The sequence below is a fragment of the Thalassophryne amazonica genome, chromosome 7, assembly GCF_902500255.1.
Source record: "Thalassophryne amazonica chromosome 7, fThaAma1.1, whole genome shotgun sequence".
Taxonomy (NCBI): domain Eukaryota; kingdom Metazoa; phylum Chordata; class Actinopteri; order Batrachoidiformes; family Batrachoididae; genus Thalassophryne; species Thalassophryne amazonica.
Genome location: NC_047109.1, coordinates 96,179,200 through 96,186,432, shown reverse-complemented (window position 1 = coordinate 96,186,432; position 7,233 = coordinate 96,179,200).

The window sequence follows — 7,233 nt, the reverse complement described above, 5'->3', positions numbered from 1 at the left end:
CCACCGCCAACGGAGCTAAAGAACACCGGAGCCGCCAAGCCCTGCACCCCAGGTGGCCGCTGTCTTCAGCAGTCAGACCCGGTACTGCTGGCAGAGAACAGAGACAGTCCTGATGAGTGTGAGGTCGCACACTCAGTAATCCCACAGTCTGTATTCAGTAAGGAGGGAGCACCTCCACCTCCAATCACACACTCATGCAGCTCCTGTCTAACCACTTATCTGGTTGGGGTGTGAAGCGAAGCCGTCGCTGATCACACCAAACGCCAATCCCACAGATAAGGACACACCACAGGAAAACGGCTGCAAAGAAGTTCAGATATTACTCAATGTTTTTGAGTCAGAAGAGAAAATTACCTGATTGGTAGTTGATTTCTCGGCGAGGAGGTGGAGTCGCAGTCCGGCCTTTATGGAGATGGTGATGAGTTGACTGAGTGACAGCTGGTGCTGATGAAGAGTGACAGCTGTCACTCCCAGTGGCTCCGGCGCCCTCTCGTGCTTGAAGCCCGCACTCCAAGCAGGGCGCCATCTGGTGATGGTGGGCCAGCAGTACCTCCTCTTCAGCAGCCCACACAACAACTGCGTGCACATTAAAAAGCAATTAAAATATGATGGCAGATAAAGGAGTGAAAGCAGAAAAGTGTCAAATCACAGCCTTTTGTGTCTGATTTAACAGGTGCACGTCAGGCTGCAGGTCCGAGTCTGAGCACAGTGTGAAAAAAACAAATGGTAAGACTTTTAATCAGGGAAATTACTCCGGTCCCACTTTCCTAAAATTGGCTAGTGTCAGAGCGCTGAACTTTAATTTGTACCTCTGTTATTCTGCACGTCCAGACTGCTCTGAGTTTTTAATGGAAATACATTGCAATTGGACGTGACAATTTATCCGATGTAAGCAAAAGATCCGTTATATAAAATCCATTATATATGGTGTTTATTACATGGAAAACAATACAAAAATATCGGGACTTTTTTGGTCCGGTTACTGCGAATATCTGATTTATAAGATGATGGTTTAGGTGAGTTTTACTGTACATGGGATTGAACAATAAATTTACCTCTCAAAACTTTGACGATGATGTGGGCTTCCATCCCATCCTGACTTTATTTTCCCAAATTTTTCTTCTGTTCGGATCTGAACGGAATCTGTACATCTTGAAGCCCTTGCTGTGTCTATTTGTGCATCCAAATGCACAACAACCCAGCATTTTCAGTGAATAAATAAATAAAATAGCTGGATTTACATGCAGACAGACTAACAGCGAACGCTATTTTGGCCCCAAGATGGCACGTGACTTTTTTTTTTTCCCGACTCGTCATGTCGTTACTCTCTTAATCAAGGGACTCTAGTAATTACCAATTTACCGGCTAGAAATGACATATTGCCTATACTGACCGAGGCAATAAAAAGCATTGTAACACTCCTATTCCACAGGGTGCCATTCTACTACAATCATCCACGATCCAAAAAAGTGCAAAAACGGGATTAAATGGCTGAATCTGGCTTGCCTCCAAACAGGCTTTTTATAAAGTGCAGACCTGGCAATCTGCCTGAAAACAAAAGTAAGGCACAACAAACACTGCTTCGGCTTCAAATATTTACTAAATGGAGCACAATCAAACAAGTGTCAAGCCGTACTCACAAGAAATACCCAGAAGAACACCCAAAAGTTACCATGCACTATTGACGATTTTGCCAATCAGGATGAAATTTTTGTACAGTTTGAAAATTTGACCCTGATTTCAAAACCGGAGCTGATGATGGCCACAACTACTATGTATACTAAAGTTTGTTCAAGATTGACAAAGATGGATCAAGAAGTATGATGCTTCAAAATGTGCCCCAATTTGCTACTAAGGGCGCTCTGTGGAACAGCCCCATAATGTGCGGAGAAAAAAAAAAAAAGCACAACAAATCTGTGATTACCACACTGTAAAATTTACATAAAAACAATGTAAAATCAGTACAGAAAAGTATTGTAAACCCAAAAACGAATTTTTTGTTTCAATCACAGTGGACTTTTGTAAACTATTAAACAGAATGTTTTTGTTAGATGTGCAACAATATGTGATTCTAATCAAATGTATTTGTTGAAACTACAACTATTTGTAACAAAAACTGAGAAATACTGTAATACTCATTACAAAACAATTGTGGTAAATTGGCATGCAAACATTGTAAAACCTATAGTTTTAGTCAGTTTTTAAAAATACAAGAATTATATGTAAGTCACTTTACAAGTTTATGCTGTAGCCTAACTTTAACATGATTGATGAATCGATGCAAATTCGGGTAGGCCTATAGGCTACAGGTAGGCTATTTGCAGCTTGTAGAGTAGGCCTATAAGAAATTATTATCGCTAGTCTAAGTACTTCTGTTCAGTCATAATCCTTGCATGCTTTGTTTCTTTTAATTTTAATGTGATGCGATACTCAGACTAGGCTCTCTTTTTTGTAGATTTAACATTTTTTAATGTGAGTAAGCCGTGGTTCAATCACTGTAAATCCATTTACATATTATGTCTGTAAAGTTATCTACTGTGCTGCTGTATTTTTTACAGGAATTCCCTGGTAACCACAGCTGCCAGCGTTTTCCTGTAAAAACAACATTTCTTTTTTTACAGTGCACTTATCTAAAAATAATACCTGAAGCTTGTTTCTTAACATTACCGACAAGTTACAATGCAAAATAATCCATCTGGTAGGATAACAATATTTTACATTTCAGTGAAACAAACTATTCATCTGGTAGGATAACAATATTTTACATTTCAGTGAAAACAAACTATTCTGTCCTTGGAGGTAAATATCTTCAACAAATTGTGAGGTAAGTGCAAAAAGCTCTTTCAGCAAGCTCATAACACAGGAGGACCTTCAAATAAGACTTTGCATCCAATCAATGATCAATGTTCTCCCATGGAATAGAACTGCCTCAAGCAAGTGCATTCTTATAGAATGTAAACAAATTAGACAATGAAAATCTCTATGTAATAATATTCTGTATTCTGTTACTCTTCCACATCACCTTTGTTCCTCTTCCTGCCCAATTTACTGGCAAGGTCAAAAGTGAACTTCCCTAATAAAAGAAGAAGCCTGAGTAACGACACTTGGATATCAAACTAAACCCTAAACTATGTTTAAAAAAAAACCTTACCTGAAACTCAACAGAAAGCCATGTTTATACAGGCTTTAAAGTTTCTGATTTTATGTAGTGCAGCCATAAACGCAAACCCAGGGATAACCAACACCGCTGAAAGTAATCAGTTGTATCCTTCGTGGGAGATTAATTTTTTTTACACTCTCCCCATTACCGCAGTGCTGGTTTATGACTCAAAATAATCGAGTGAGGAAAAGGGAAATTAACCGTGGTGACGGAATAAGAGAGGATTTGAGGAAGCAACGACTCGCATATGCAGAAAATATTAAACCATTTAGCCTAGACTCATCTGTATGCATGACACCACATGCAACCCACAACATGGACAATCACATCAAGAAGAACTGGCACAAGCAGAAATATGAGCAAATCTTTGTGCTCTTTCCATTTCTTTTTTTTTTGTCACACTCACAGCTCACCATAAAATGTGTACCTAAAAAAAAGGAGATGTTGATGGCCTAGTTCTCTGTTGAATTGTTAACCCTCTCTGCGCTCTCTGCCGTATGCTGCAGATGTGACGACTGTCTGAACTGTTAATTTAGTCACACAGCCACTTCACCTTCACACTAGCTCCTCAGAAGACTCTGACAGCCGTCGCTGTTCAAGTAGACGAGTGGTGTCACTTAATGGCACCCGGAAGATAGAAGAAGACACAGTGTCAAGGAATGATATAAAGTCCATTCAGCATTAATGTCCTGACAGATGCACAACCATACAGTGTTGCCAAAAATTAAATAAACCACATATGTCGCTTAAAGTTGCTAGAATATGTGAAGACATAATCGCATCTAATTTGTATATGGCGGCATCCTGTTCTCTTGAAGGTTGGATTATTTTGTTTGCTTGCTGGTACTTTTTATGCTTTTGGTGGGAAGGAGACATTGTAGTAGTTTTGTGTGTGTGTATATATATATATACACGAGGTCTGTTAGAAAAGTATCCGACCTTATTATTTTTTTAAAAAACCATATGGATTTGAATCACGTGTGATTACGTCAGACAAGCATGAACCCTCGTGCACATGCGTGAGTTTTTTCATGCCTGTCGGTTGCGTCATTCGCCTGTGAGCAGGCTTTGAGTGAGGTGTGGTCCACCCCTCTCGTCTATTTTTTATTGCGAATAAATGTCTGAACGGTTTGGAGCTTTGCTGCATCAATTTTTTTCCAGAAACTGTGAGAGACCTCCAGGTGGACACCATTCGAAAAATTAATATGGCTTTCAGGGACGATTTTATGGGGATTAAACAGATTACGGGGTGTTACTGCCACTTTAAGAACTGCCCACAACTGCTGAGAGCGCGGCGCGCTCCCAGCCCCCATCGACAAGCTGACACCCCGCTGGAACAACCAGATCATTTCCAACGTGAAAGCTTTGTTGATCCGAGACCTCATCTGACTTTCACAAAAAGGCAGAAGATGTGGACATGAGCACTTTTTCTGGCACATTCCACCGTTACAGGAGTTTTTTTCATGGAAAAAAAAGCGGAGGGACGCGCCACGGCTCCGTTCATTATGCGGGACAAAACCACCTCGGTGTTGGTCTCACAGGACGGCTTTCAGGTGGATTTCAGACGGATTCCGGTTGCTTTCCAGTCGTGTGAATATCCGATTCTGATTGTGCATGAGCTGGACATGCCAGAACATGTCCCGTGAGGCTTCATCAGGGCGTTGCTTTGCGCCGAGCGGCTGCACAGCGACGCGCAGTGGAGCAGCTTCTCTTTCCATGACAAAAACTCCTGTAACAGTGAAATGTGCTGTTCATTTTTAAACTGGACGCTGTCTTGATCCGGTATGTCATCTGACTAGCACAGGAATTGTGAAAAGACGTGGACATCAGCACTTTTCTGGCACATTAAGACAGACGTGCGGAGGAGTTCCGCGCGTCGCGGTGCAGCTGCTCGGCGCAAAGCAACGCCGTGATGAAGCCTACGGGACATGTTCTGGCATGTCCAGCTCATGCACAATCACAATCGGAAAGCAACCGGAATCCATCTGAAATCCACCTGAAAGCTGTCCTGAGAGACCAACACCGAGGTGGTTTTGTCCCGCGTAATGAACGGCACCGTGGCACGTCCCTCCGCTTTTCTTTCCATGAAAAAAACTCCTGTAACGGTGGAATGTGCCGGAAAAAGTGCTGATGTCCACATCTTCTGCCTTTTTGTGAAAGTCAGACGAGGTCCCGGATCAACAAAGCTTTCACGTTGGAAATGATCTGGTTGTTCCAGCGGGGTGTCAGCCTGTCGATGGGGGCTGGGAGCGCGCCACGCTCTCAGCAGTTGTGGGCAGTTCTTAAAGTGGCAGTAACAACCCGTAATCTGTTTAATCCCCATAAAATCTCCCTGAAAGCCATATTAATTTTTCGAACGGTGTCCACCTGGAGGTCTCTCACAGTTTCTGGAAAAGAATTGATGCAGCAAAGCTCCAAATCGTTCAGACATTTATTTGCAATAAAAAATAGACGAGAGGGGTGGACCACACCTCACTCAAAGCCTGCTCACAGGCGAATGACGCAACCGACAGGCATGAAAAAACTCACGCATGCGCACGAGGGTTCAAGCTTGTCTGACGCAATCACGCGTGATTCAAATCCATATGGTTTTTTAAACAAATAAGGTTGGATACTTTCTAACAGACCTCGTGTATATATATATATATATATATATATATATATATATATATATATATGGATACCATTCGAGAAATTAAGCTGGTTTTCGGTGAAAATTTTAACGGCTGATGAGAGATTTTGGATTGTTTCTATCGCTGTAAGGACTTCCCACGGAGTGGGACGTCGCGCAGCGCTCCGAGGCGACGTCGTCATCCTGTTTCAAGCTGAAAACCTCCAAATTTAAGCCTCTGTTGACCCAGGACGTCGTGAGAGAATAGAGAACTTTCAGAAGAGGTCGGAATCAGCAGTTTATCCGGACATTCCACTGTTAAAGGAGATTTTTTTAATGAAAGACGTGCGGACGGATTGGCGCGTCGGCTCGCAGCCGGCGCGGCAGCCACAGGAAAAACACCTCCGTGTTGATAACCATTTGTAAAATCCAGGCGGCTTTTGGTGGCTTTCAGTTGAGTGAGTATCTGAGAAATTGTTTAACAGCAGGGCATGTTCCAACTTGTCCTGAAGGCTTCCAACGGAGGTGTTTTTCCTGTGGTGGGCGCACCGTGCTGGCTGCGAGCCGACGCGCCAATCCATCCGCACGTCTTTCATTAAAAAAATCTCCTTTAACAGTGGAATGTCCGGATAAACTGCTGATTCCGACCTCTTCTGAAAGTTCTCTGTTCTCTCACGACGTCCTGGGTCAACAGAGGCTTAAATTTGGAGGTTTTCAGCTTGAAACAGGATGACGATGTCGCCTCGGAGCGCTGCGCGACGTCCCGCTCCGTGGGAAGTCCTTACAGCGATAGAAACAATCCAAAATCTCTCATCAGCCGTTAAAATTTTCACCGAAAACCAGCTTAATTTGTCGAATGGTGTCCACTCGGATGTGCCTCACAGTTTTTGAAAAAATTTTGATGAAGCACAGCGCCAGTCTCTCAGCAACTTCTCAGACAAAGGAATTCCGACGAGGGGGCTGGACCACTTCTCCCACAAGGCGTGCTCACAGGCGAATGACGTCACCGACAGGCGTGAAAAAACTCTCGCATGCCCACGAGGGTTCAAGCTTGGCTGATGTAATCACACGTGATTCAAATCCATATGGTTTTTTAAAAAAATAATAAGGTCGGATACTTTTCTAATAGACCTCGTATATATATATATGGCATCTTCCAATTATATTTAACTTTTTACAAATTGACCAGTTTGTGTAGAAAAATGATGGCAAATTTGTCACAAGTCGCTAAATAGGATTTTTTTTAGACATTATGGAAGGTCAAAAAGTCACTAAATCTAGCAATAAATTCAGAAACCTGTCAAAACTGCAACTATAATATATATATATACAACAAATTATGTCTAGCACAAAGGGGAAAACTGCCAAAATCAACAGTAATTACAACAGTAAGAGGTGTTTTATTAAAATTCACAGCCTACATACTTTGTATGATTCTTTGTGATACTAGATAACACCAGCT